The sequence below is a fragment of the Lepus europaeus genome, chromosome 19, assembly GCF_033115175.1.
Source record: "Lepus europaeus isolate LE1 chromosome 19, mLepTim1.pri, whole genome shotgun sequence".
Taxonomy (NCBI): Eukaryota; Metazoa; Chordata; class Mammalia; order Lagomorpha; family Leporidae; genus Lepus; species Lepus europaeus.
In genome coordinates this window covers 47,340,176-47,368,152 of record NC_084845.1, presented here as the reverse complement: position 1 = coordinate 47,368,152, position 27,977 = coordinate 47,340,176, and the positions used below count along the sequence as shown (strand labels likewise).

Here is a 27,977-nt window from a genome sequence, read left to right as displayed (position 1 = left end):
GATGGGCACCACCATGGAGATAAGCACACTTCAACTTTGCTCTCATATTTCAGCCTCTCCAGGTTAGTACTTTGGAAGTTATTTCAAGCTGACCTTGGCCATTATGATTTGCAGGCAAGTGACTGCAGTCATTAGCAGGCTCCTCACAAAGCTGCTTCTTCCCCGTGTTTTCTGAGGGTAAGTGGACCGCTGCTCCCCATGTCACTGGCTACTTATTTTCTCGCACTGAATATGTAATAGAGATTTTATACTAGAGATTGGAGATGAACTTTACCATTGAGAAACTGGCTGTCAGTTATCTGTAAAAAGCTTACCAAAGCATTTTTTTTGAAATTACTGTTCAAATTATTAGATTTTTATACACAAATTCATGCTCAAATTTACAACTTTTTTTATTTTTCCTCAAATGGGTAGAAAGAGGAAAAGTAGGAAGGATATACAAAAATGAAGAGGAAAGAAAGAAGAAAAAAGGGAGACAATAAAACATGAATGAGTTTGATTATGTATCTGCAAAGTTCTATGTTAACCATGCTGTCCCACCTTTGAAGAAGAAAAATTTGGAAAATGTCGATCAAACCAATTAACTATAATCTATTAATTTTATCATATCAATTTATTATGTAGTACAAGTATATTATGTATTAACATATTGTGTATAATTTATATTACTATTATTGTGTACCATAGCAATTAATATTAATAATTGGACTCTTATTATCATATATATTTTGAGGTGAATATAATAGACCTAGTGGAGCTGAGATACTTACCCAATATTGTTATACAAATAGTGAAAATTATACATTAGGAAAGTAAATAATTGTTTAACAACAACAAACTGCTTATGCTGAAAATGAATATTCAATTTTTCTTTCTAGTAAACTTTGAAAGTTCCCAACTGATTTTTAAAGAAAATTGCAAAGGAAAGTTAAATTTTTTTTTTGCAGGTGTTTTTAAGATTTATTTATTTGAAAGGCAGAGTTACAGGGGGAGAGAGAGAGAGAGAGAGAATCTTCCATCTGCTAGTTCTCTCCCCAAATGGCCACAATGGCCAGAGCTGGGCTGATCTGAAGCCAGGATCCAGGAGCTTCTTCCAGATCTCCCATATGGGTGCAGGGGACCAAGTACTTGGGTCATCTTCTACTGCTTTCCCAAGAGCATTAGCAGGAGCTGGATTGAAGTGGAGCAGCTGGGACTCAGACCTGCACCCATATGGGATACCAGTGTGGCCAGCAGCAGCTTTCCTACTATGTGACAGTATTGGCCCCACCTGGACAATATTTTTGAAAAGCTGCTTCAAAACTAACCCAGAAATAAAGATTTCCAATACTTTTTGAATGTATATTCTTTTCCTTATTTTCCAAAGAAACCTTTTATTTAATGAGTACAAGTTTCATAAGTACAACTTTTTAGGAGTATAATGATTCTTCCCACCATACTCACTGTCCTATCCCTTATCCCACCTCACCTCCTCCTCCCTCTCCCATTCTCAGTCCCATTCTCCATTAAGATTCATTTTCAGTTAACTTTCTACACAGAAGACCAACTCCATACTAAGTAAAGATTTCAATAATTTGCACACACACATACACACAAACACAAACTGAGAACAAGTTTTACAGTTAGTTTTCATAGAAACAACTCATTGAGCACAGGGGTCCTGCATGAGAATTGCTTCACAGTACAAGTGACTCTTGTTAATTTAATAATCGACACTCATGTATGATGTCAATGATCACCCGAGGCTCTTGACATGAGCTGCCAAGGCTATGGAAGCCTTCTGGGTCCACAGTCTCCATCAGTGTTTAGACAGGGACATAAGCAACGCAGAATTTCTTTCCTCCCTTCAGAGAAAAGCACATCCTTCTTTGATGACCCCTTCTTTCCACAGGGAGAACTAGGAAAGTTAAACCTTAGAAGTTAACTATACTGAGCATAGTCTTCCTACCTTATCTGCAAACAAAACAAACCAGAAAACTAATCATGTTTTAAGCAAATCCAAGTGGTGTTATTTTCAGTTTGGAGTTGTAAACATCAAGTGGGGTTCATACGTATTTTCTATCTACAAAGTATGGAAACATACCCAAATAACTGTCTGTGTTATTTTCCCAGAGAACACATGGTGAAAAAAGTGACTACAAATATACTAATGACTCAGTAAAATCACTGGGAGTGTCTTTGCCTGTTATAATTTTGGCACATTAGGCCTTCTTCTCTGGCCCAGATTAAATCTTTATCTCTTCTTTCTTTATTTTTACTTTGTATTGTCATTGTCCTTGCTTTTAATGTAATTACAGGAACAGAAGAAAGTCACAGAAAAACAGCTGTCGCAGACAATTATTAAGTGGCCCTTCATTCTTTTCAATTTTACCTGTGCATAAAAAGTCTTATTATATTTCAACCTCCCAAATGCCTTTTGTACATTGTATTTGAATGAATAAACTTCTGAATACCTCATTTTAGACCTTTCCAAGAACAAGTAAAAGATGATTTCAGTATCAGTGTGCTGCCCGCCATCCAACAATTTGGCTTAGCCTATACTACTTTCATCAATTGGAAGAATTTCATTGTGCACTTACTAAATTGTTTATAATATTTTAAAATTATTTTATGAAATAGAGTGACAACTACAAGACCAGCTAGAGTACTACTAATAAAATATTGTTAGTTCCCATGGACATCAAAATAGTTGATGTAAAAGTGATAAAAACTTAAAGCAAGCTTATGATGGTGATTCTTCAAGTCTCAATCATATTTTCTTTTAACTTAAATAATCTTGAAATTAAAAGATGTAATTAGAAATTTTATAACTGTTTTAACTATCTGGGGGGCATAATATGTTTATTGCCAGGTTTTATGCAAATTTCAATGATTCAGTTTTAATAATTTAGTCAATATTAATATTTTTAAACACTAATTTTAAATTCTGTTTATCTTTTTACATGAGCATTGACACCATACTTATTTAGGTAGTCAGTTCTTTTCCTCAATAGTGAAATCCACTCCTTATTTTCAAAGCTATCATCAACGTATCTCTTTGAGTACTGCTACAGGAACAGTAATATGAATCATCAAGATGATAAAACAATACAGAAAATGACATAACAATACTGATGTCAATAAATGTTCTATTAAATTATTTAGATGGTTTATTCAATTTAACCCTTTCTCTAATACTATAAGTGACATTCACAGCTGAATTTTACAAATTAGAAAACATGATATTACATAGCATTTCTAGAATTTAACATCATATAAGTGGTAAATAGTGGAAGGCGTACCTAAATCCATGTCTAAAATCAGAGTTTCAAGCATTTGATTACTAGGCATAGACTACTTCTTACATTCCAACTACTCATTATATATGATACATTCTTTTAAAGCAGAGTTTTCACATCGTCATCAACATCAATACCACCACTACAATCATTCACACTCTCATCCTTATCTCCTGGCAACCTAGGTACTTAATTCTTTCTTTTTAAAAATATTGAACTGTAGATGGATGTATGATAGAAAGATGATAGATGATAGGTAGATAGATAGATAAGTAGATAGATAGATAGATAGATAGATAGATAGATAGATAAACAAATAGATTTAAAAAATATGTGCTTAGGGGCAGGCATTGTAGAGCAACAGTTTAAGCTACCCCTGGGGAATACCTACATCCCATATCAGTGCTGATTTGACCGCAGGCTACTCCACAATTCTTTTTTTTTTTTAAACTTTTATTTAATGAATATAAATTTCCAAAGTACAGCTTATGGGTTACAATGGCTTCCCCCCCTCCCATAACTTCCCTCCCGCCCGCAACCCACCCCTTTCCCGCTCCCTTTCCCCTTCTAATCACATAAAGATTCATTTTCAATTCTCTTTATATACAGAAGATCAGTTTAGTATATATTAGGTAAAGATTTCAACAGTTTGCCCATCTAGCAACATAAAGTGAAAAAACTACCATTGGAATACTAATTATAGCATTAAATAACAATGTACAGCACATTAAAGACAGAGATCCTACATAATATTTTTTAAAATTAATTAATTTTCTATGCCATTTTCAATTTAACACCAGGTTGTTTTTTTTCATTTCCAATTCTCTTTATATACAGAAGATCAATTCAGTATATAATTAGTAAAGACCTCATCAGTTTGTACCCACACAGAAACACAAAGTATAAAAATACTGTTTCAGTACTAGTTATAGCATCACTTCACATTAGACAACACATTAAGGACAGATCCCACATGGGGTGTAAGTACACAGTGACTCCTGTTGCTGACTTAACAATCTGACACTCCTGTTCATGGCGTCAGTAATCTCCCTAGGCTCTAGTCATGAGTTGCCAGGGCTATGGAAGCCTTTAGAGTTCGCTGACTTTGATCTTATTCTGATAGGGTCATAGTCAAAGTGGAAGTTCTCTCCTCCCTTTGGAGAAAGGTACCTCCTTCTTTGATGGCCCCGTTCTTTCCACTGGGATCTCACTCACAAAGATCATTCATTTAGGTCTTTTTTTTTTCCATGATATCTTGGCTTTCCATGCCTACTATACTCTCTACTCCACAATTCTAATCCAACTTCCTGCTAATGTACCTGGAAGGCAGCAGAAAACAGCATAAATACTTGGGTTCCTGCCACCTTTATGGAATAGCTAGATGTAACTCCTGGCTCCTGGCTTTGGCCAGGCCCACCCCCAGCCCCAGCCCCAGCCCCAGATGTTGCAGGTATGGCATTTGGGGAGTGAATCAGTGAACAGAATCAACCTCGCTCTCTCTGTCTCTCTTTCTCTCCCCCTTCCTCCCTCTCTCCCCCCTTTCTCTGTAATTCTGTCTTTCAAATAAATAAATATTCATGAAAATTTATACCATAGCTGTGGGGATATTTCACACAATGTAATATGGAATTCATCATGCCTCATTATAAAACAGAACCCAAAAAGAATCCCTCATGTCCCTCCATCATTGTTAGGTCTTCTCTACCTCACAGGTATCCACTAATCTGACTTCTGTCATACATGAATTTTGTGTATTTTCAGTGTATGTATAAATGGAAGCATTAATTATGCAGTTTTCTTTTTTACTAGAAAATCTAACTGAGGAAAGTTGTGCCAAAGTAGGTAACACAGCTGCCTGTGATGCCAGCATCCAATATGGCACAGGTTCATGTCCTGGCTGCTCCATGTCCAATTCTGTTCCCTCTGATAGCCTAGGAAAAGCAGCAGAAGATGGTCCAAGTTTTTGGGTCCCTGCTAATGATTAGGAAGACCCAGAAGAAGCTCCTGGATCCTGATTTGGCCTGGTCTATTGCTGGCCATCGTGGGAGAAAACCAGTGTATGGAAGATCAATCTCTCTCTCTCTCCCTGTAACTCTTTCTAAATAAATAAAAAGTAAATGATCTATTTAATTTTCATCAATGTTATATTTGTGAAAGTCATAAAAACTGACTGTACTTTGTTCGTTTACATGATTGTACTCTATTCCATTATAAAAATGTATTTTTTATTGTCATGCAAATTCAAAATATGTTCTCTCAAAAACTGAAAAAATAAATGGAAAATGAAGGCAGGTAGAAAGAAGAAAGAGGGAAGGAGGGAGGGAAAAAAAGGACTGGCATTGTGTTCTTAGTACTGAATCTAGAAACCACATTGAATCACTTAAAAACTAATACAAAATTAAAACTAGAAAATTTAAAAAGCATCAGTGTATTTAAATTGACATTTGTGTGGTTTTGGCTTTTAAAATTCATAACTATCATAAGAAGTTTCCACTCACATCTTTTGGTGACCATAGATATGGATTTGATGGGTTTATGACTATTAATAGAAATATTGTCAGAGTGCATAAAACAACTGTTGATCTACTAGATACTACCAGACAATTGTCCAATATAGTTAAACCTTTTCAGTTTGTGTGTTTGTTTTCCTTTTTCTACTTAATTATCCTTAAATATCTCCTTTGAGTTTGTCATATATTTATTTCATGAATAAAAGATGAATTAGTAAAACTGAAAAAGCTAATGCAGTTTTGTTAAAAGGATAACATGGTGGTAGTTATAGTGGTTGAGAAGAAAAACAAATAGAATACATTTATAAATATGGGCATTGGTGTTCTTTTATGAGCACTCTGAATTGGGCAGAGGTTGGAGGTTACCTAAAAATTGAAAGTTCCAGAAAAGACCTGACAAAGAAGAGAGGACAGCTTATATCGCCAGAGATGGTTGCAAATTCTGAGTGGAGTTGTTTTTGTTTTTGTTTTCTTCTCAGAAAATGTTTATATCTCCAAAAGGGTTAATAGTGAGTAATGACATTGTGCAGTTAGCTTTTCTCCTAGTTTTCAGCTCCCATGTAAGAAATTAAAACTCAAGGTCATCTTTGTGTCATCAATCCAAACTATATTCTCCTTTCAAGTCCAAGTCCTTGAAAATAACGACTGATAGACTTTTCACCACTGTAGATCCTAGCATTGTATTTGCATTTTGTTCTGAGTATAGTGCAGATTCATGAGAAGACTTTAAAAAGATTCCCTTTTCCTGTCTAGTGCACTTGGGCCTCATTCCTTTGTAATCATAACCTCTACTCTACCACCAATGGCTCTACTCCCAACATGTGTGTACTGATGGTCCTCTTCCCCACTTAATGCTGTATAATTGTTCAAACCTGGTAAATGCCACTCTTAGGATCATTGGTTACTATCCTCACTCTGTCTTTTATGACCTTGTCTAAATATGATCAGAGTCGGCAAACTTGGAAGGCTTCCATAGCCTTGGCAACTCATGACAACAGCCTAGGGTGGTTACTGGCACCATAAACTAGAGTGTCAATTTGTTGGGTCAACAACAGGAGCCACTGTGCACTTGCTCCTCATGTGGGATCTCTGTCCTTAATGTGCTGTACATTGTGATTTGATGCTATAACTAGTACTCAAACAGTATGTTTCACTTTGTGTTTCTATGTGGGTGCAAACTGTTGAAATCTTTATACTAAATTGATCTTCTGTATATAAAGAGAATTGAAAATGAATCTTGATGCAAATGGAAGGGGAGAGGGAGCGGGAGAGGGGAGGGTTGCGGGTGGGAGGGAAGTTATGGGGGGGGGGAAGCCATTGTAATCCATAAGCTGTACACTGGAAATTTATATTCATTAAATAAAAGTTAAAAAAAAAAAAAAAAAGATTCCCTTTTCCTTAGCAGGTTTGAGGAAGGCAGAGCAGCTTACTTAAAAACATTAAATGTTGTACATGTGCACTGATACATAACAAAACTTACATGCTCTTCACCTTAAAACCCTGCCCTGGTATTCAGTCATTGCAGATTCAATTATACTTGATGATTTAGAGTTAGTCTTTTTTTACTAACTTCTGTGGTTGTTTTTCATTTTTATTTATCACCAGATTGTAAAATTCTACTATAGTATTTCTCTCTGTTTTTTTTTTCTTTCTTGCATCATAGAGTTTATGGTTCTTTTATGATACCCGACTATGTGGCCTTTAATTTCCTTTGCTGGAATTGTGCCATTTTATAGATTTCTACCCTTGGGTGAATCTAGAATTCAAGAAGGCTTTTATCTTGTATTCACATCCCACATGATTCTCTAACTTTTATTCTCAAATTGGTTTTCTATGTCAGTAAACAAAACATGGAGATGACAATTTGAGGGACAGTGTAAAAAGACAAGCAACAACCCATTTTTAGTTTCTGAAGATATTTTGTGTTGAAGACACAGGCTTTCTTTATTCAAGACAAATTAAGATTTATGAAATTGCATTCCGTCTGAATGTATGGGCATGGTGTAGGCAACTGTGGATTTATGAAATAAAGGATGAAGATACATTTTCTTTTGGCTGCTAGAAAGACTGTTCAAATGGTAATAAGCTGGAATTATCATTTAAAAAGATCTCTTATTTTCCTGTGAAATTACAGCAGACACTTTTTAAAATAAATTTTTCTATCTCTCAGAGAAAAATGATCCATCATTATGGTTATTGAGGATTTTTTTACCTAAACTAATGAAGGTAACCCTTCTTTTATGTTCTAAAATAGTGGATTGATTTTTAAACATCTATCCACAATTATTTTTTACATCAAGGTATATTACATGGATTCATATTTTCCAAAATTATAAAGACTACTCTTAAAAACATTAAGCACAGACAAAGACTTTAATAGGATTTCTGAAGTATAATTTTTACTTTAGTGGTTGGATTATAAATTAAACCTAAACAATGAGCGACTTTTTGTTTTAATTAGATTCTTTTTCAGCTTTGACTCTATCCCACATGATCAAATGGTCTCACTTTATTCAAAAATAGGAATTAATTTTTACATGTACAAGAGTAACTGCAGAACCTTGTCCACAGCTTCTTTTTCATGATTTTTCTACCTTTAAGCTAGCTTGTGAATAAATTCATATGTGACTGTCCTGTCCCTCTATGCATTTTTATTCTCTCTTATTTAGAAGGCTGCCTTTTACTAAAGGTGAAATAGGATAATTTTATATTGTCTGTGATAGAAAAAAATCTGTTTCTGAGATTTGAGTTACTTGCAGTTGAAGATCTTTCAGTAGCTGTATTTCCTCTGTATTCTTGTTGAGAGAGTCCCTGATGGTGGCTACTTGACCTTTATGTCAATCTTCTAGTCTATTACAATTACTTTCCCCAAGGTCCAGACCTTGATATTCATTCCCTCTTGGCTAAATGCTGAACTAGATCTCTCTGCACCTAGAATCTTGCTGCCTAACCTATCTATTACTGGATACTACTACACTTTTCTTTTCTGCACAGTATTTACTGGTGTGGGCTTTGGAATTAGCCAGTCATCGCTTTGAGTCCAGCTCTACCTTATACTACCTATGAGTCTGGAACTTAGAAAATCTCTCTGGCCCTTGATTTCCAATTTTGGGGAATGAAACTAATAATGATGCATAACTCATAAGGCAGAGAGGATGAACTTAGATCAGAAAAATTAAACTTGTATCACACATAGTGCCTATCAAATAAAAAAAAATTGCTTAAAGCCAGGACTGTTATATTTATATAATATAAATAAAATGGCTATTTCTGCCAGGAGATCAGAGAAGGTATTTTTGTTTTTATTTTGCCTTTATATATAGGCCTTTCTAACTATAAGGGAGCAGATACAGAATAACATATCACCAAATGATTTCATAGCACGTGTGTGTAATTCAGCTCCATATTAAGGTCTACCTCGCCATTCTACATCACTGCAGTTAATCCTGCAGACACGCACCACCTCCTTTCCTTTTGTTACTGCCTCCCCCTCACAGTTCCGTCCATCTGCTGACCCCTATATGCTGAGCTCATTTCCCTGAGTCAGTCTTATGGCCTGTGTAGGAGAGGCAACGACCGTTCAATGTGTCCCACATGTAATCACCACACAGCAGCTACTTAAGTGGAACTCACTTTGCTGCTCAGTTTGGTACAGTTTTCATGTATTTTGTTTGCTTTTCAAACAATTCACAGGCTATAAATTTTAGTCTTACATCAACATTGGACTTCGTCACTCTCTTTGTATTCTGTGTAATTTATTCTAGCCTTCTTTTTTTAAAACTTTTATTTAGCAAATATAAATTTCCAAAGTACAGTTATGGGTTACAATGGCTTTTTCCCACCCATATGGTGGGATTCGGGTGTTCAGAGCAGGGTCTGATTCAATGCACCAAACACCCGTCCCATAATCTAAAATTTTAATGTATTTTTTGATGTTTATGCTATAATTCTTTTTTTTTTTTTTTTGACAGGTAGAGTTATAGACAGTGAGAGAGAGAGACAGAGAGAAAGGTCTTCCTTCCGCTGGTTCACTCCCCAAATGGCCGCTATGGCCGGTGCTGCACTGATCCAAAGCCAGGAGCCAGGTTTTCTTCCTGGTCTCCCAAGTGGGTGCAGGGGCCCAAGCACTTGGGTCATCCTCCACTGCCCTCCCGGGCCACAGCAGAGAGCTGGACTGGAAGAGGAGCAGCCGGGACTAGAACCCAGTGCCCATATGGGATGCTGGTACTGCAGGCGGAGGATTAACCAAGTGAGCCACGGTGCAGGCCCCTATAATTCTTTTATTGTTCATTAAAAATAGTTATGGGGCCAGGCATTTGGCCTAACAGTTAAGATGCTGGTTAAAATACTGTGTTTCATATCAGGATTCCTGCATTCAATTCCCAGCTACAGCTCTTGACTCCACTTTCAGCTCACAAAAATACTTGGAGGTGGCAGTGATAAGTCAAATAATTAGATTCCTGCCTCCCATATGGACGACTTGGATCATGATCCCAGCTCTGGGGTTCAGCAAGACCCAATCTGGGCCATTGCAGAAATTTTAGATGTGAACTCCCTCTCTGTGTCTTCCTCCTTTCCTCTCTCTCTCTCTGTCTCTCTCTATGTGCATATGTGTGTGCCTGTCAAATACAAAAGAAAATTTTAAAAAATTATATTATCAGATTTATTTTTCAACCTATATGTTAGAAAGAACATATATATTCTACAGTACACACAAATTGCTAAATTTTTTCTCTCAAAATTAAATTTTAATTATTCAAATAAGATGATTTTATAGTTCAAATTACTGATTAATTTCATTTTGTAAAATGAATAATATATTCACCATAATTTATAACAGCATAAATTTTAATTAATAAAAAAAATCCTTGATACAGTAATCTTAAAATATTTAGAACTCTAATGTTTAATTTGATTACTTGTTTTTGATGTTGTTGAAATCCAAATAATAGGAGAGGAAAACACCTAAGTAGAAATTTTCTATTGGCTTTGTATCATTGTCTAGACTTATTTATTTATTTATTTGAAAGGCAGAGAGAGAGAGAGAGAGTGAGAGAGAGAGCTTTCACTCATTGGTTCACTTTCCAAATCCCCAAAACAAGCACTTCTGGGCCAGGCAGAAGCCAGGAGCCAGGAAGTCCATTCAAGTTTCCCACGGGAGTGGCAGGGGTCCCAGTTACTTGAACCATCATTCACTGCCTGCCCAGGTACATTTAGCATGTAAGTGTCCTGGACTTCTTAGGTATACAGCCTACAGGTGTAAACAGCGTTCTGAGACGTCCATTATTGCAGTTGCCTCTCACTGTCCTTTATACTCCAGAAAGTCCATGTAGGTAATCAGGACAAACTTATTGACAAAGGACTCAAACAGGTAAATTTTCACATCTACAGACTGCTTTTACTCAAATTCACTTAAGATGCTTTCTTGCATAACTAAGGTTCTTAGTTAAAAATCATGCTTGGAAACCAAAGTGAGTCATCTTTTTTATGTATCAGTGAATATGTATTTGCATTGGTGAACTACAGTGCCATGTGTGATCTATAAATTAACTGTCAATTTTTGCATTAAATTTCTGAGACAAAAAAAAAAAAAAAACAGTAGGAAGCTGGATTGGAAGCAGAGCACTGCAGATTTAAAATGACACTCAGATGTGGGAGACCAATGTCACAAGTAAGGCCTTAATCCTCTGTCACAACACTGGCCCCAGAATCAAATTATTTTAGATCCTGGCTCTTTCCTTTGGTTCTCTATTCTTTGCTTCATCTTCTTTGACTCCACATTATAACTTGAGCCAAAACCTTAATACAGGCAAAAGGTCATAGCTTTCCAACCAGTCTCTTGGAACTCTAACGCTTTAGCATGGGTATTGGAGATAATTTTGCAAATTAAAATCTTCTTTCTAAGCCTCTGCTCTATTAGTATCAAAGCACAACAACAACAACACCAATTTTCAATGACTTAGCTAAGGGATAAACACTCTGAGGTCTTTTTTTTTTTTTGACAGGCAGAGTGGATAGTGAAAGAGAGAGAAAGGTCTTCCTTTTTGCCGTTGGTTCACCCTCCAATGGCCGCTGCGGCCAGCGCATCTCGCTGATCCGAAGCGAGGAGCCAGGTGCTTCTCCTGGTCTCCCATGCAGGTGCAGGGTCCAAGCACTTGGGCCATCCTCCACTGCCTTCCCGGGCCACAGCAGAGAGCTGGCCTGGAAGAGGGGCAACCAGGATAGAATCTGGCGCCCCAACCGGGACTAGAACCCGGTGTGCCGGCGCCACAAGGCGGAGGATTAGCCTGTTAAGCCACGGCGCCGGCCTTTTTTTTTTTTATAGGTAGAGTGGTTTTTGTTTGTTTGTTTGTTTTTTTCACTCTGAGGTCTTAAGGTTCTCCCACTCCCATCAAGTTTTCCATACATTGTTCCTTAAAGCCACTGACAGTTCAGCAAACTTGATTTTTTTACATATGTATCAACTCCTTATTCACAATTTGGTGTGAAATGCATTTTCCCTTTCCATGTCTGCCTTTTATTTTCATGGTGGATATACAATCACAATTAAGAAATATTTGTAGAACACGTTTATATTTATGAAAAATTTTAACAAGAAGTAGTCATTGTATTAATCTCTGCTAATCCCTGCACACATTTTTCCATTTTTAACAACTTGAATTTGTGTAATATATTATTTATGATTGATGAGGCAATATTGATGATTTTTGTTCTTTTCTAGTTTTAGTTTAATTATCTTATAATAATTATAGATTTTATGAGGTACAATGTGAGGTTTCAATATAGTTGTACATTATATGGTGATCCAAAATGGTCAATACACATATCTACCATCTTGACACATTATTATTAACTAAAATCCATGGTTTATACTAGAATTCAATTCTGGTGTTACATGGTTTTCTTGGTTTTGATAAATGGATAATATCATGTGTGCACCATTACAGTATAATACAGACTGGTTTAAGTGCTCTAAACATCCCATGTTCTACACCTATTCATCAAAACCCTGGCAACCATTGATCGTTACACTAACACTATAGTTTTCCCTTCTCTGAAATGTCACGAAGGTGAAATCACAGTGTGTGGCCTTTTCTGGTTGGCTTCTTTGTCTCAGCAACAGCCATAGACATCTCTTCCATACCTTTTCACTGCTTCATAGATTATTTCTAATTAGTGTTGAATAATATTCCATCATTGGAATAACCGTAGTTCATTTATCTATCCAGTTCATGAGAAATATCTTGGTTGCTTTTAAGTTTCAGCAATTATGAATAAGGTACTGTAAACATTTATGTTCAGAATTTTGGGTGCGCATAATTTCATCTGGGAAATTTATAGAATTCAGTTGCTACATTGTATGGCAAGACAATGCTTAGCTTTATAAAAAATCGGCTAAATTATCTTCCAAAGTGGCTTATTATTTTTTATTTCCACCAGAGATGAGTGAGAATCTCTCTTTCTCCACATCCTCTTCAGCATTTAGGTTGAAAGTATTTTGGATGTTAGTCTTTCTGTAGGTGGGTAGTGATATTTGCTTTTTCAATTTGTAATTCCCTAATGACACTTGTTGTTAAGTAAATGTTTACATGCTTATTTGCCATATCTGTACCATTGTTGGTGCAGAGTCTGTAGTGATATGTTGTCTTTTAAAACTGGATTGCTTTTTTTCTTATTGTTAATATACAAACATCATTTCTGAGATAATTTTTTCATAAAATCTTCTTAAAACTTCATTCATTCCCATCAGTTATACTAATCTGTTATTGGAACCCTCTTAATTTTATACATAATTCTATGAACTAGCTGCAATAATTGATTAAACTATTTGCAGACATCTTTGCTTGCATTATATATTATGGTAAATATTTCAAAACAAAGCACATTTGTATCCACAGCCATTTGAGTTTCCAGGCACAAAAGCATAATTCAATAAATGATTTTGAATGGATGCCATTATTGAATTTAGCTATCATGGTATCCGTAGCTACTTGTCCAGCCGCCACTATCTAAAGCATATGCAAAATGTCCTGTTTCAAAGGTAGAATAATAAGTACTGAAGATTTGTTTTAAAAAAAAAAAAAAAACACGTAAAAGTGGTGACCCATCTATCAGACATTTTTTTTTAACTTATTTGGCAGATAGAGTTAGACGGTGAGAGAGAGAGACAGAGAGAAATGTCTTCCTTCCATTGGTTCACCCCCCAAAATGGCTGCTATGGCTGGAGCTATGCCGATCCGAAGCCAGGAGCCAGGTACTTCTTCCTGGTCTCTGACACGGATGCAGGCGCCCAAGCACTTGGGCCATCCTCCACTGCCCTCCCAGGTCACAGCAGAGAGATGGACTAGAAGAGGAGCAACCAGGACTAGAACCCGGCACCCATATGAGATGCCGGTGCTGCAGGTGGAGGATCAACCAAGTGAGCCACAGCACTGGCTCCTATCAGACATTTTTTTAAAATGTTTGATTCTTTGTTATAAGTTACTTGTTACAGTTTCCAAGTACTGGTTTCTCAAATAGTTAAGGAATCCCTAAGAAGTAGCTAGCTATGCCATTCATGAAAACTCCATTCACTTTACTTTGAATATTTATCACAGAAGAGAATGGAAGGATTGAGCATTCATCCATCAATTACAAATTACTAATCATTACAGTAAATAGGTGGACAGGAAAACAGTCATGAAATTGTTTTGACTTCTTAAATGGACATAATTTATTGATTCTCTTAGAGAAAATTACCATTGATACACACATACCCACACACATGTGTGCATAAAATTTGGGGTGATGGGATGAGAAAAATGAAATTAACAAGATCTGATACAACTGGTAACGCCCATACTTGCTGTCTGGCCCAGAGTACATTCTAGATATTTACTTATTGAAAGCTCTCACATATGTCCACGACAATGATGTAAGATATAATTTTAAAATCACAGAAAGCCTGGCTCCTGCCATCGGATCAGCGCGGTGCGCCGGCCGCAGCGCGCCTACTGCGGCAGCCATTGGAGGGTGAACCAACGGCAAAAGGAAGACCTTTCTCTCTGTCTCTGTCTCTCACTGTCCACTCTGCCTGTCAAAAATAAAAATTAAAAAAAAAATCACAGAAAGCAAGAAATAACAAATATGACCATCAGAACACACATAAGGTAGAATGTTATACAGCAGATAAAATAAACAAATTAATAAAATAACAACTACAATATTTATGTGAGTAGAACTCAAAAACAATGTTAGTCAAAGATTCAATTACAAAATGATATGTACAAGATGGTAGGATTTATATAAAGCAGAATAAAATAAAATTTGTCTATATATGAATATATACTGAAAATTTTGTTAAAAATGGGCTAGCAATAGAGGATTCTGGGAAAATGATAAAGTAGGGAGCCCAAGTCTGATGCATTTTGAAACTCTGGAGGCCCAAGGTTTTCAGAGGAAGGCTTGAATTATAAACTGACTTTCATTTTTGTTATCCTCAGGGAAGATTTTCTCATATTTTGTAGGAAAGGTTGCTGAAAATGCAACGTATGGGGTTCATTTTAACCAAGAAAAAAGGATTGCACCATGTGACTCAAATCTCAAATTCTTCAAAGTTAGCCTATGATGCAATGTTGAGTAGGCTGTCCTATAGAAAATAATGGCTACCCACATCCGTATGTGGGAATTTTCTGAGCCTTGGGTGGTGCATATATGTATAAGTACTGGATCAAAATTCCTCTCTTCTTCCAAATCCTGTCCTTTCTCCCCAGGGCATACTGCCTGTTCTTTTCAGCCAAGTCATCTTTCAGCATTCTGGGCCGCATGAGTGCAGCTCAAATGTAATGCCAAACAAATCAACAGACTTGCTGTCAGGCCTTCACTGGAAACAATATTAGCCTTGTCTGTTCATACTGAGAGTAGAATGGAAGTGACACAAATAAAATGTAATGGGATAAAATATATCGCTGAATGTACAGTAACAAGGAACTATTGGTTGACAATTTTTCTCTCTCCTTACAACATTTCAATATCATTTCTCTATGATTTTTACATAGTATTAATTGAGTACCTACATCAGTGTCAAACACATAATAGGCATACAACAAATGCATTTTTCATAAACAAAATTAAATGAATAAATTACTTAAATCAGATTCAATGGATTGATTAGAGAAACTGTAGTTAGATATGTAGAATCTCAAAATTGAGAAAAAATCTTGGTTTGAAAGTCGTATGATGCACTGATTTTCCCTAGAAATTAATCCTTTCTACTAAGTTTCTTGAATATAGTTATTTTGATGTTGGTTGAATAAAAAATTCAATACCATATGGATCCCTTTACACTTGATCTTAGCCAAAAGGCCGAGAAATGATCCCATATGGATCACTTAATTCCAATGATTTGCAGTGCTAAGTATCTGAGAGATTCATATAACTGAATAATAATAATCATCTGTGTGGCATTCATCCATTTTGTATAAACCCATCCAGAATGAACTATAGTAATTAGAGGAGTATTAAGATTACATGAACTGATACTATTGCCCTAGGATCCAGATTCAAAAATATATGGTATAATTTTAAAAATTTTAAATGAAAGAACATAGTTTTTTCATCTATATTTCAATTTTGCTTAATATAGTTCCCTTCTGTTTCATTAAACTAAATATTTTTGGTTTCTTTTATTTTCACTTTATTTAAAAGAGAGAGATACAGAGAGAGGTAGAGAGACTATAAGACTGAGAGAGAGATCTTCCATCCACTGGGTCACTTCCCCAATGCCCACAATAACTGGGACTGAGCTAGGACAAGCTAGGAGCTCAGAATTGCATTTGGATCTCCCATGTGGGTGGCAAGGATCCAAGTATCTGGGCCATGGATCTGCTGCCTCTCAAGTTATGCATTAGCAGGAAGCATATCAGAAGCAGAGTACCCTGGATTAGAAGCAGGAACTCCAGTGTGGGATGTGCATACCTGAAGCAGTGATTTAATGGCTGAGCCAAAGTCCAGCCCTTCACTACATTTTCACATTTAAAAAACAAATGAAATTAAAGGGAACTGATACATATTTTTAAGTGTGTATTATGTCCATGATACAAAATCTCTTTTCATCTTTATAATAAAGCTGATATTGCTATTAATTTCACTTTTAGAGAAAACAGGTTTAGGTCATACAGCAAATGAATGGTGCAGGTAGCATTTGAACCTGTACCTATATGATTAGAAAATCCTTGCTTTCATCCTAAATTCACTGCCTTTTAGCTGTGTTTATAATTTTTCCCTACATTGCATCAGAAAAAATCCAGAGACATTCTTGGCAAAGGATTCACTTGATGAAACATGCATGTCATTGGTTCTTCTCTAACATTTAACATTTGTGATACTGTTTGTCAAACGAAGAGAAATGCTAAGATTCAAGACCAAATGTTTACTGAGTGGATTATTCTTGATGGCCTTCTGCTTAAAAGTTTAAAATTAAAAATGGAACACTTCTCACTATTTGTCCCCTGCCAAACTGTGTGGGAGCAGCAACACAGATCACAAGGCAAAGCTTCCACAGCTTGAAGCTCTGCAATGCATCTTCCTTTGCCCCCAGTGTTAATATCCTCTCTCCTTTTCTTTCAGAACAGAAAATGGTAACTAATAGCTCTGATATCTGCCACTTCCATCACTTTAACTGTGAATACACTCAGTTTTTCTTTCACCCTTCAGAATCTACAGACCATAGATGGCCACCTACAGCTCTGAGGAGCTCTGGTACTGTTGCTCTGAGGGAATTACCACCTGCTTCCCAAAATATGTCTCATCACAAAAATGACAAATGGTGCTAAAGGAGCAGGGATAGGATCTTACGGGACTGTAAATATGTCCCTCAGCTCTCTGAATGTGCTCAGAGTTTCTCACCTGGAGGGAATGTGGTTGCAGTAATATTGTGTGGTAGGAGAAAAATGAGAGCGTGCTTTTCTCTTCTGATAGAATTTGTAAAGCAGAAGGACTTTGCCTAGGGAGGAGGTGGAATGAAATAAAATATTTCCTTTCTTTTGATCTATTTTGCTAAGGAAAAATGCATGCATTGGTGGAAGACATCCCTCTATCCTACAGCCAAAAGCTAGAGTACTCCACGTAAACAGGATGGCATATTGAGACAAACACCATGATTGTGAAGAGCCAGGCATGGGCTTAAGTCCCACCTCTGCCTCTTGCTAGCTGACAAAGTCTCCGAAACTTTGATTCCCCATTTGTAGTATGGGGTAGGTTAGCACACCTGGCAAAGTAGCCATGAGAGTAGGGTTGCCAGATTCAGCAATGTACAATCCATTTCAGCTACTTACATTTGAATTGCAGATGAACAAAACAATATTTTAGTATAAACAAAAATATGCACAGGTCTCAACAAATTTTACACCAAAATAAACATTTTTAATTCCATTTTCCTTAAAATTTTCCAAGGATATCTCAAATATTGTGTGGGATATGCTTATACTAAAAATTTATTTCATGTTTATCTGAAATTCACGTTAAACTTGGTGTCTTGTATTTTATCTGGCAAGTTCACTACAAGTAAATCATCTACTAGCACAATTCTTTTTTTTTTTTTGACAGGCAGAGTCAGACAGTGAGAGAGACAGAGAGAAAGGTCTTCCGTTGGTTCACCCCCTATATGATTGCCATGGCCGGCCGGCGCGCTGCGCCAATCCGAAGCCAGGAGCCAGGAGCTTCCTCCTGGTCTCCCATGCGGGTGCAGGGCCCAAGCACTTGGGCCATCCTCCACTGCACTCCCGGGCCACATCAGAGAGCTGGACTGGAAGAGGAGCATTTGGGACAGAACCGGTGCCACACCCGGGACTAGAACCCGGGGTGCCGGCGCCACAGGCAGAGAATTAGCCTAATGAGCTGCAGCGCCAGCTCTAGTACAATTCTAAACATAGACTTGTCACTCAACATAATTTATTTCCCTAGCCATCCCCTATATTTTACTTTTGTGCTGCACTCAAGGATGTATATTATAAAAGTTAAAAATGACTCAAAATTAATTTTTGCTTCCCTTGAAGCCACATATTAGTAAAGCATCAAATATTCTCTTGGTCGAGGGCTAGCTAAGGAATATATGTCTTATGCCCTGAAAGACTCCAGGAAAGCTGAGAATCAAAGCTGTACATCTTTCAATAAATAATGTAGGGAAGAAGTGAGTTTGTCCATTAGAAAATACAAATACATATTTCTTGATGCTATGTGCATAATATTTCATTTGATTGTGCAACAATGAAGGGATAGCATTTCATAGTAGGAGAAATGATGCACTGACTGATTTAGTGAATGCTTATTTAAAAAAAAAAAACTCAGTCACTCAATTATAAGGTAGGAAGATAATAAAAGTTTGAGGTAAATTCCATGAACTTAACCAAATTTAATTTTATTAGACATCATAAGATAAAGAAGTGAATAAATAAGAAAGAATATGTAAAAGTATTTGGAGACCTTAAAAAAAAAGGCAGTCATATTGAAAGAAAAAACCTGTTAATATGTACAAGCTAAATATATTGCCACAATTAAGTCTATTTTCCATCACTCTAATATTAAAATGAAGAGCAAATGAGCTACACTTAACCAGCATTTAAATTAGAGTAATGTGCACAAAGGTTGGTAGTATGAAACATAACTCTAATTTTCATTTTACAGTTGGTTTAAATCCAGTCTTCTACCAATGTGTTGCTAAATTCAATTAAAATATTCCCTCTGCTTCCAAAAATACCCTTTCTTAAAAGGATAATTAATTAAAAAGTATACATTTATTTTTAATGTTTGCCTATTAAATGGAATAAATACTACAGTATGGGTAATATGTGTACTTTTGACTTAGCTATTGCTTACAGGCAAGTGAATTGTAAACTGCTTTTGTTTTAATAATCTGGTAGAGTAGAAAAAATATCTAGAATTCTTAGTGACCCTTAGATGCTAGGAAACATATCCTAAATGTTTGATTCAGAGCTCAAAATATGTCCTAATATATATTCAATTTCATTATCATGAGTCCATTAATACATACCAAGTTTTCTGACAAAGACTCAATTTACAATGTACTAAAAAGAAATACTAAATAAGATGAGCAATGTGGAAAATACAATTTCTTAGGTGGCTTGTAATGAGTCTCTACTTCTGTTAAGGACAAATTGCAAATAATTAAACCAAAAATATTTATAAGAGGTTTATTTTATGTTGGAGTTGGGGTCATTAATTGAAGTATTAAAATATTGGACATAACTCAGGGGCCAGATATCTGCAATTGTGCTTCCTAGAACTTTTGGAATTCTCTAGTATCCAGAATTTTTAAAGAAATGAGATAGTCAGCAGTATTCTATTAATGCCAAATAATTGTTTTCAGATTTGCTCTTTTTTGATCTGACTATTTCACCTTTTTGTTTTTCTAAAGGCAGTGTGAAGTCCACAGGAGGAAGTCTATAGCTTTCATCTTGATTTATAGAGATGATGATAAAAGTTTAGTCTCACAGCTTGTTACCCACTCCTCTGGTAGAATGCAGCCTACAGCATATGTTCAAAGACAGGTTATCCATAGCTGAATGTAGTTTGATTTTAGTAAACATAGCCTTCAGTAGGAAGATATTGAATTTAGGTCCAATGGCACAGGAAATAAGGATATTCTGGCATGTAATATCTTTTCTAAGTAATTTCATGTCTAGGATCTTTGTTTTGTTTCTCTTCCCCTTTAACCTTTAGAAAGATAGATTCACAATACTCAACAGTCAATATACATCATAAACATATTGACAGAATATTTAGCTGAAGTGTAAATGTTATGACATTAATTCATTCAGAAAATAATTAATAATTAATAGATACTGTCCTAGAGGTGAGGTCTAAGCTGTTGTAACACATCAGGTTTATCATATATAGCAGAAAATAAGGAAATATGCAAATTACAATTAATGAAGCACATCATAATAGAAAAGTGTAGGATGCTATGAAATCATATAACAGAACATTAGGAAAGGCTCTTTTGAGGGATTGATATTTAAACTGACACTTTAACAGAATAAATGGTCAGCCAAAGAGTCAAAGGAAGGAACAATGTGAGAAGGCTAAAAATTGGAAGGTACTTGGCAAATGGCTGTGGTGCTGATCAAAAATGGAGAAGGATCTGGCTGCACCTTTGGAAAATCATAGCAGGGGGATGATAAATTGATTTACGCTCTCTTGCCTCTGTAGACGGAGAATGAACTAAAGCTGGCAAGGATGGAAGCAGGAGAATCAGTACAGAAGCTTCCTGCAAGAGCATCCCCATATCGTTCTATACCCCATGTGCCCTCTCCACCGAGATAGAGATGGATTGTTAGAGATATGTTCATGTTCATTGTTCTGAATGAATAAGCAAAGATAAAAATAGAGTTCAGAGGCAGAAAATTAAACATATGGAAAACATGTAATATTGGAATAGTCTTACAGAGCATAACTATTAAAGTGACCCTCCAGAGTGAATGATTATAAGTAAGAGATAAAAGTAATGATATAACCTCTGTAAAGACATCATCTTGCACAGGCAGATTGAAGTTTCCTATCTCTTTACCACATAAGAGTGGTCTTCAAAAAGTTCACGGAAAATAGGTTTTTAATTTTATTTTCTATTCTTTTTTTTAAAGTCTCTTCATACCTCTGAGTCCCACTCTGTAACCGCAGTGTGGGTAAGGAATGTCCTTTCCTGTTTATTACCATTAAATAAGCCCTTCATTCACATCTGCCCTTCTCCTGTCTTGTTGCTAAGCTCCGTTCTAAAGCACCTTTCACTGAGCAGAACTTTGACACATGTGTGTGAACTGGTGGATAAGTGAATGACCGTCTCTATGTCAAACAATTGGATCCATTGTGATTTAATATAATGATCACCAAACTACTCCAGTAAGTCATAGGAGATAGGAACTCATTCTCTTCCATCGTCCTACAGTAGGTTAAATAAGTTATTCCACAAAAGCATCCCAGACACAGCTACCAAACAGATTCGGCTAAGATGACCATTTGGGAACCTGATGGAGGATGACTGAGTTATTGGTAATGTTCAAAGAGAGAACATCTTTGTTAAAAAATTGAGCAAATTCTTGTTTACAATTTTAAGGGTAAAGCAAACAAGATAGTGGAAAAGTTATGAAGTAAAATTTGATACTCTGTAAAAATTAAATATTTATTTCTTAAAATTAGTAGACTATTCTTTGTCAATTGTTTGAAGTAGTGTGCTTTGGGATTCCTATGAATTCTCTTGAGTTTTAAAGACTAAGATTGCAAATATTCAGAACATGAAGAATTCATAGCAATGAACTTCAGATTAAAGGTTGCCATTGCAACCTACTTCTAAAGAAACAACATACAAAGGTACTTCAAGAAGTTTGTGGAAAACAGAATGAAAAAAATGTTTATTTTCGTACAAAATTAGTGTAAATTGATGCATATGAGTATACAGCCTTATTTAGCAACTCAATGTTGTTCTATATGCACAATAAAATTGATTTTTTAAAAGATTATTTATTTGAAAAGCAGAGTTACAGAGAGGCAAAGGCAGAGAGAGAAAGAGAGAGAAGTCTTTCATCTGTTGGTTCACTTCTCAGATGGCCACAACAGTCGAAGCTGAGCCAACTCGAAGCCAGGAGCCCGGAGCTTCCTCCAGGCCTCCTATGTGGGTGCAGGGGCCCAAGGATTTGGGCCATTTTCTACTGCTTAGCAGAGAGCTGAATCAGAAGTGGAGCAGTTGGGACTCCAACTGGTGCCCATATGGAATGTTGGTACTGCAGGCAGTGGCTTTACCCACCATGCCACAGTGCCAGCCCCTAAAATTGATGTTTTAAGAATCCAGTCCCTTGGTCCATCGTTGTGGCTTAGTGGATTAAGTTGTCACCTGCAGTGCTGGCATCCCACATGGGCACCTGTTGGAGTCCCAACTGCTCCACTTCTGATCTGCTCCCTGCTTATGAGCCTGGGAAAGCAGTAGGGGATGGCCCAAGTGCTTGGGCCCCTGCACCCACATGGGAGACTGGGAAAAAGCTCCTGGCTTCTGGCTTCAGACTGGCTCAGCTCTGGCCCTGTGGCCATTTGGAGAGTGAATCAGTGACAGACAATCTCTTTCCCCACCCTCCTCCCTCGGTGTGTGACCCTGCCTATGAAGTAAATGAATAAATCTTTTAAAAGAAAAGAATTCAATCCTAGTAGTACACATGTGTTTTAAAATTCCTAATAATACCTCATATTTTAACTATCATCTCTAAACATGTTATTTAAAACATATAAGACTTGTTATTTATTTCTGGTGAGTTTACAGAACAAACAAAAAGCTAATGACTTTTATACCTTTAGCATATGAAGTAGTTTTCTGTTATAAATAGTTTTTAAAAGATTTATTTTAAAAGTAAAGTGACTGAGAGAGGGAGAGGGAAAGGGAGAGAGAAATGGGGGGGGGGGAGAGAGAGACAGAGAGAGAGAGAGAGAGATAGAATATCTTCCATCCACTGGTTCAATCCCCAAATGGGCTCAACAGCCAGGGATAGGTATGCTAGGCTGAAACCAGGAGCCAGGAACTCCATTTGAGTATAGGTGGCAGGGAACTAAGCCTGTGGATCACCATTCACTGCCTTCCCTGGAACATTAGCAGGAAACTGGATCCAGAGCGAAGTAGCCTGGATGCACATCAGCCTTCTGATGCAGGATGTGGCCATCTCAAGCAGTGGCTTAACCCCTAGCAGAGCAACACCCACCCCGATGTTATAAACATTTAAATTTTTTAAGCATTTTACTTAAAGTGAAAGAAAACTACTGTACATATTCAGATAATTTCACAAGCACTTAATTTCATCAAAAATGGAATAGCAATCAATTTAAGCTGAATTAGCTGATGCGCAAATATCTGTGCTTACTTAGGAATGGTTGTGTAGTGGTATCAACTAGAAAGAGCAGGTAGCTTGAAATGAACTACTACATTATAAGTTTATAATATTTGAGCTATGCAGGGGCTTAGCACAACTTTTGGAGCCATTCCTTTATTCTCTGAATCACCAAGTCTCACCTCTTAGAGCACCACTATTCATACAATTAAATCCTCTGGTTTTACAAATGGAAGGGATAGTAGGATATCAATGGTAAATTAAGTGATTTGATCTGGTAACACAGATAAACTGAGGTTGGAACACACGCCACGGGGCAGGCATTTGGCACAGCAGTTAAGTTGCTGCTTGGGATGCTTGCATCCCACATGAGAGTGCCTGGATTTGAGTTCCTAATCTGCTTCAGATTCCAGTGCACTGGCAATGCATATCATAGAGGCAGAAAGTAATAACTCATATACTAATGGTCCTTGCCCTAATATGAGACAAGTAGATCAATTTCCAGGTTCCTGGTTTTTGGGCTGGGTCAGCCCAGGCTTTTGCAGGCTTGAAATGAAACAGCAGAAGGAAGACCTCTCTTTTATCTCCCTCTCCCTCTCCCTCTTCCTCTTCCTCTCCGTCTGTCTCTCTGCCATTCAAATAAATGTTTTAAGCCTTAAAAAATAAAATACACACTAAGTGTGTATGTGTGTATACAATATGTACCTGTACATATATATTTTCACAGAATATACTCATAGCATTTGTGTGGTATATGTGTGTATGTGTGCATACCTGTATTCTCTTTGTAGAATATCATATAGTGGGTATCTCTACCTTTGCAAAGACATATAATGGGCAAGAAAGTTCATCTGAGAAGTCATTTATCAACATTTCTGAGAAAAACCAAGTAAATTTTTTGTTGCCCTAAAAATTAATGATCTTATTGAGGCATCCAAAATTGTGCTGCAATGTGTTGCAATAAAACTTAGGTTAGAGCATTAGTAGGGATGGAACAGGAAGAAGTCAAAACTGTAGACCTGAGTGCTTGTTATCATTATCATTTTCTGCAACAGAATGATTCAGGGATGCACTGGCCATCAAAAGGAGCATTTTATCCAAAGAAATCAAGTTGTGTTTATTAAATACTATCCTACACATCTAAGCAAAGTAGGAGCATTTTACCCAAGAAATCAAGTTGTGTTTATTAAATACTATCCCACACATCTAAGCAAAGTCTGTAGGGATGCTAGCTAACATCCTCCCAGCCACTAACTCAAGCCCCAAAACTATGGAAATGAATTTTTTCTTCCCCAAATCTCCTGGTTTCTAAAGAAAGATGTTATGTGTTTGTGACAAAGAATTTAGGCAAGCTTACTTCTCTAAAGACAACCCAGCTGAAGGAAAACTTTGCTGTTGCATTTGGAGGCTTTGCCAAATCACCACCTCCTCCCCCTGCTCCTGCCCTGCAGTAGAATTAGGATACTATATGGAGTCACTAATGAGTTCAAGTGGAAACTCAACAGAACAAGGCTGAATATTACATCTACTTTGACCATCTCTTTTGCTAGATTCTGGCTACTGGTAGTAGCCCAGCCAAATGTGAAGCTAGTACAATGCCTCTTACTGTGCTAGCAGGTGGGTACAAAGAAAATTCAAATGTCACTATTTCTCACAGGGTGCTTATGGTCCCTGTCTTCACTCACAGTTCAAGAACAATGGTTTGTGCACTTTTATTTGTACACCTTATTTGCTATTTTTAGGAACAACTATATACTTATTTTCCCATTTCTTGATAAAATTATCATCCTTAGACCTTTCATCTAGATTGAGCCTTGATCAACATTACTGATACAAACCAGAATCTATTCTCCAAACAAAATGCCAGTTTTGGTGGTTAACAACCAGAGGCAATGGAACTCATTTAGAATCAATGGTATCAGCCTACCCAAGCAGGTGCTGAACGGAATGAGCAAGGGAATTAAAAGGAAAAAAAAAGAAGAAAGAAAGAAAAAATGTGAGGGATCTGTTGAAACACAGTTGTAAGCAACATGCAGTAACTGTGAATGGCTGAGAAATCACAGTAGTTTAATAGACCTGCTGGGCATATCTAAGGAGAGGAGCAATTTTTTTCTTTGAACAACGTAGCTGCCTATGTCTGCAAGCACCGTGGGATCTGAGGGCTGAAAGAGATCAAAATAACCATTCAAAGCCTGCCCAGGATGGAAGAAGAAATCTATCTTCTGTTGTTATTTCCAGACATAGGTAATAATCACAGGAATAAAATAAAAATAATTGCCATTAAACAGTTTATTATGTATTGATAAGATACATTCATCTGGGTACTATTTGCACGTTAGTATTGAATAAAGCACTTTCAGTTAAAAAGGGCAGAATTCACAGTGACTTATGCTAAATGGAAAACATGTTTTCCCCCTTCAGCTTCAACTGCAGGTGTAGCTGATGCCAGAAACTCAAGCAGTGTTATCGGAAATCAGACTCTAGGTTCTTGTTCTCCTCTCTCCTTGTAGGCTTCACCCAAAGATAGACTTTCCCATTTTATCAGGAAAATGTAAGCAACCTGAGATATCAACTCTGTATTTTAAATGAGCCCCAGAGAGAATATTATTCCCCAATTCATTTCATCAAGCCTGCTGAAATTGATTTAACTAATTCTGAATTTTTTTTCAAGTCAGTTACCTACCTGACATTGAATCTATATTTTGGTGGGCCTGACCTAGTCTCAACCCCACTGGACTCAAATGGAATGAAGAGGAAGGGAGGCAACATGGAAACTCTGATACTGCTTTGAGAGTTGAGTGAAGGACTGCTGGTAGACAGTAAAAATCCACAGATTGTCTCCTATACCTTCTATTTGCAAAGATGGAGAAAAAAGAGGTATATGGGATTTAGATTACAAGGATGCTAACTTCAGACCAAGACCCAAGGAACAAAGAAAATTCAGTTCATTCTCTTATAAAACACAGAGCTATAACAAGAAGGGACAGGACTCATATGTAATGCACTGTGTTGGGGTGGAAACATGAAAGGAAAAAAAACAAATAGGCATCACACTTCTCTATCAATCACCACAACATACTTGCCAAATGATTAGTTTTATTATCATTTCAGAGGTGAGAATATTGAAGATCAGAGAAGCAATACATGGACCACCAAATTTTCCAGGGAGTAAATGGGGAACCAGAATTTTTACCAAGGTTTGGTTGATTCTGAAGACATGTCTAAGGGAAAAATTCACTAAAACCCATGCTCCTGCTAACTCAGTAAAGTAATAATGTTTAGCTAAGGAGTTTATATTAAAGATGCTCCATGGTATTTTCAAACTAAAAGAAATCCTTCGGGTGGAAGTTACCAGTATAAAATGCATTCATCTTGATAAATTCATCTTTTTTATGATGTGTAGAGCTCATACAAAAAGTTAGTTAGCAGTTTATATTCTAAGGTTAAAAATTGTACTAGCTGGGTCTGGTGCTGTGGCATAGTGGGGAAAAACACTACCTGCAATGCCATCATCCCATATGGGTGCCAGTTGGAGTCCTGGCTGCTCCACTTCCAATCCAGCTCCCTGCTAATGCTCCTGGGAAAGTAGCAGAAGATGGCTCAAGTCCCTGGGCCCCTGCACTCACATGGGGGACCTGGAAGAAGCTCCTGGCTCCTGGCTTCCTACCAGACAATTCCCACCACTTTGGCCATTTGGGGAATGAACCAGTAGATGGAAGACATTCCCTGCCTCTCTCTCTTTCTCTCTCCTTTCTCTTTCTCTCTCTCTCCCTTTGAAATAAGTAAATCTTAAAAGAAAAAGCCATCCAGAAAGGGAAAAGAGCTTTGGATAAGGAAAAGCCCCCAACCAAGAAAAAGTCTTGATTAAAAATAATTGTACTAATGGAGAGTTAAGAATATAGTTACAGAGGTAGGAATTGACATACTGGGTTAATGATATAAAATATTCTAACAGCGGATTTCATATTTCAGGAGAAATGATTCACACGTGCCTCAAAAATTGAGTGCTTGGATTTGAATGTTGAAAAGATGTTCTTGGGGCTGGCACTGTGGTGCAGTGGGTTAAAGCCCTGCCCTTAAGCGCCAGCATCCCATATGGGCGCTGGTTCGAGACCCGGCTGCTCCACTTCCTGTCCAGCTCTCTGCTATAGCCTGGAAAAGCAGCAGAAGATGGCCCAAGTCCTTGGGCCCCTGCACGCACGTGGGAGACTTGGAAGAAGCTCCTGGCTCCTGGCTTTGGATCAGCGCAGCTCTGGCCGTTGCGGCCAACTGGGGAGTGAACCAATGGATGGAGGACTCTCTCTCTCTCTCTCTCTCTCTCTCTCTCT

General features: G+C 37.0%; 1 long non-coding RNA gene across 1 annotated transcript; it reads left to right on the top strand.

The window, feature by feature from the left end:
* The first annotated feature begins 118 nt into the window (after window positions 1–118).
* Window positions 119–27,977, top strand: LOC133748900 (uncharacterized). Its single transcript, XR_009864519.1, has 3 exons — window positions 119–177; window positions 26,761–26,846; window positions 27,622–27,977. It is a non-coding gene; the product is annotated as an uncharacterized LOC133748900 (long non-coding RNA).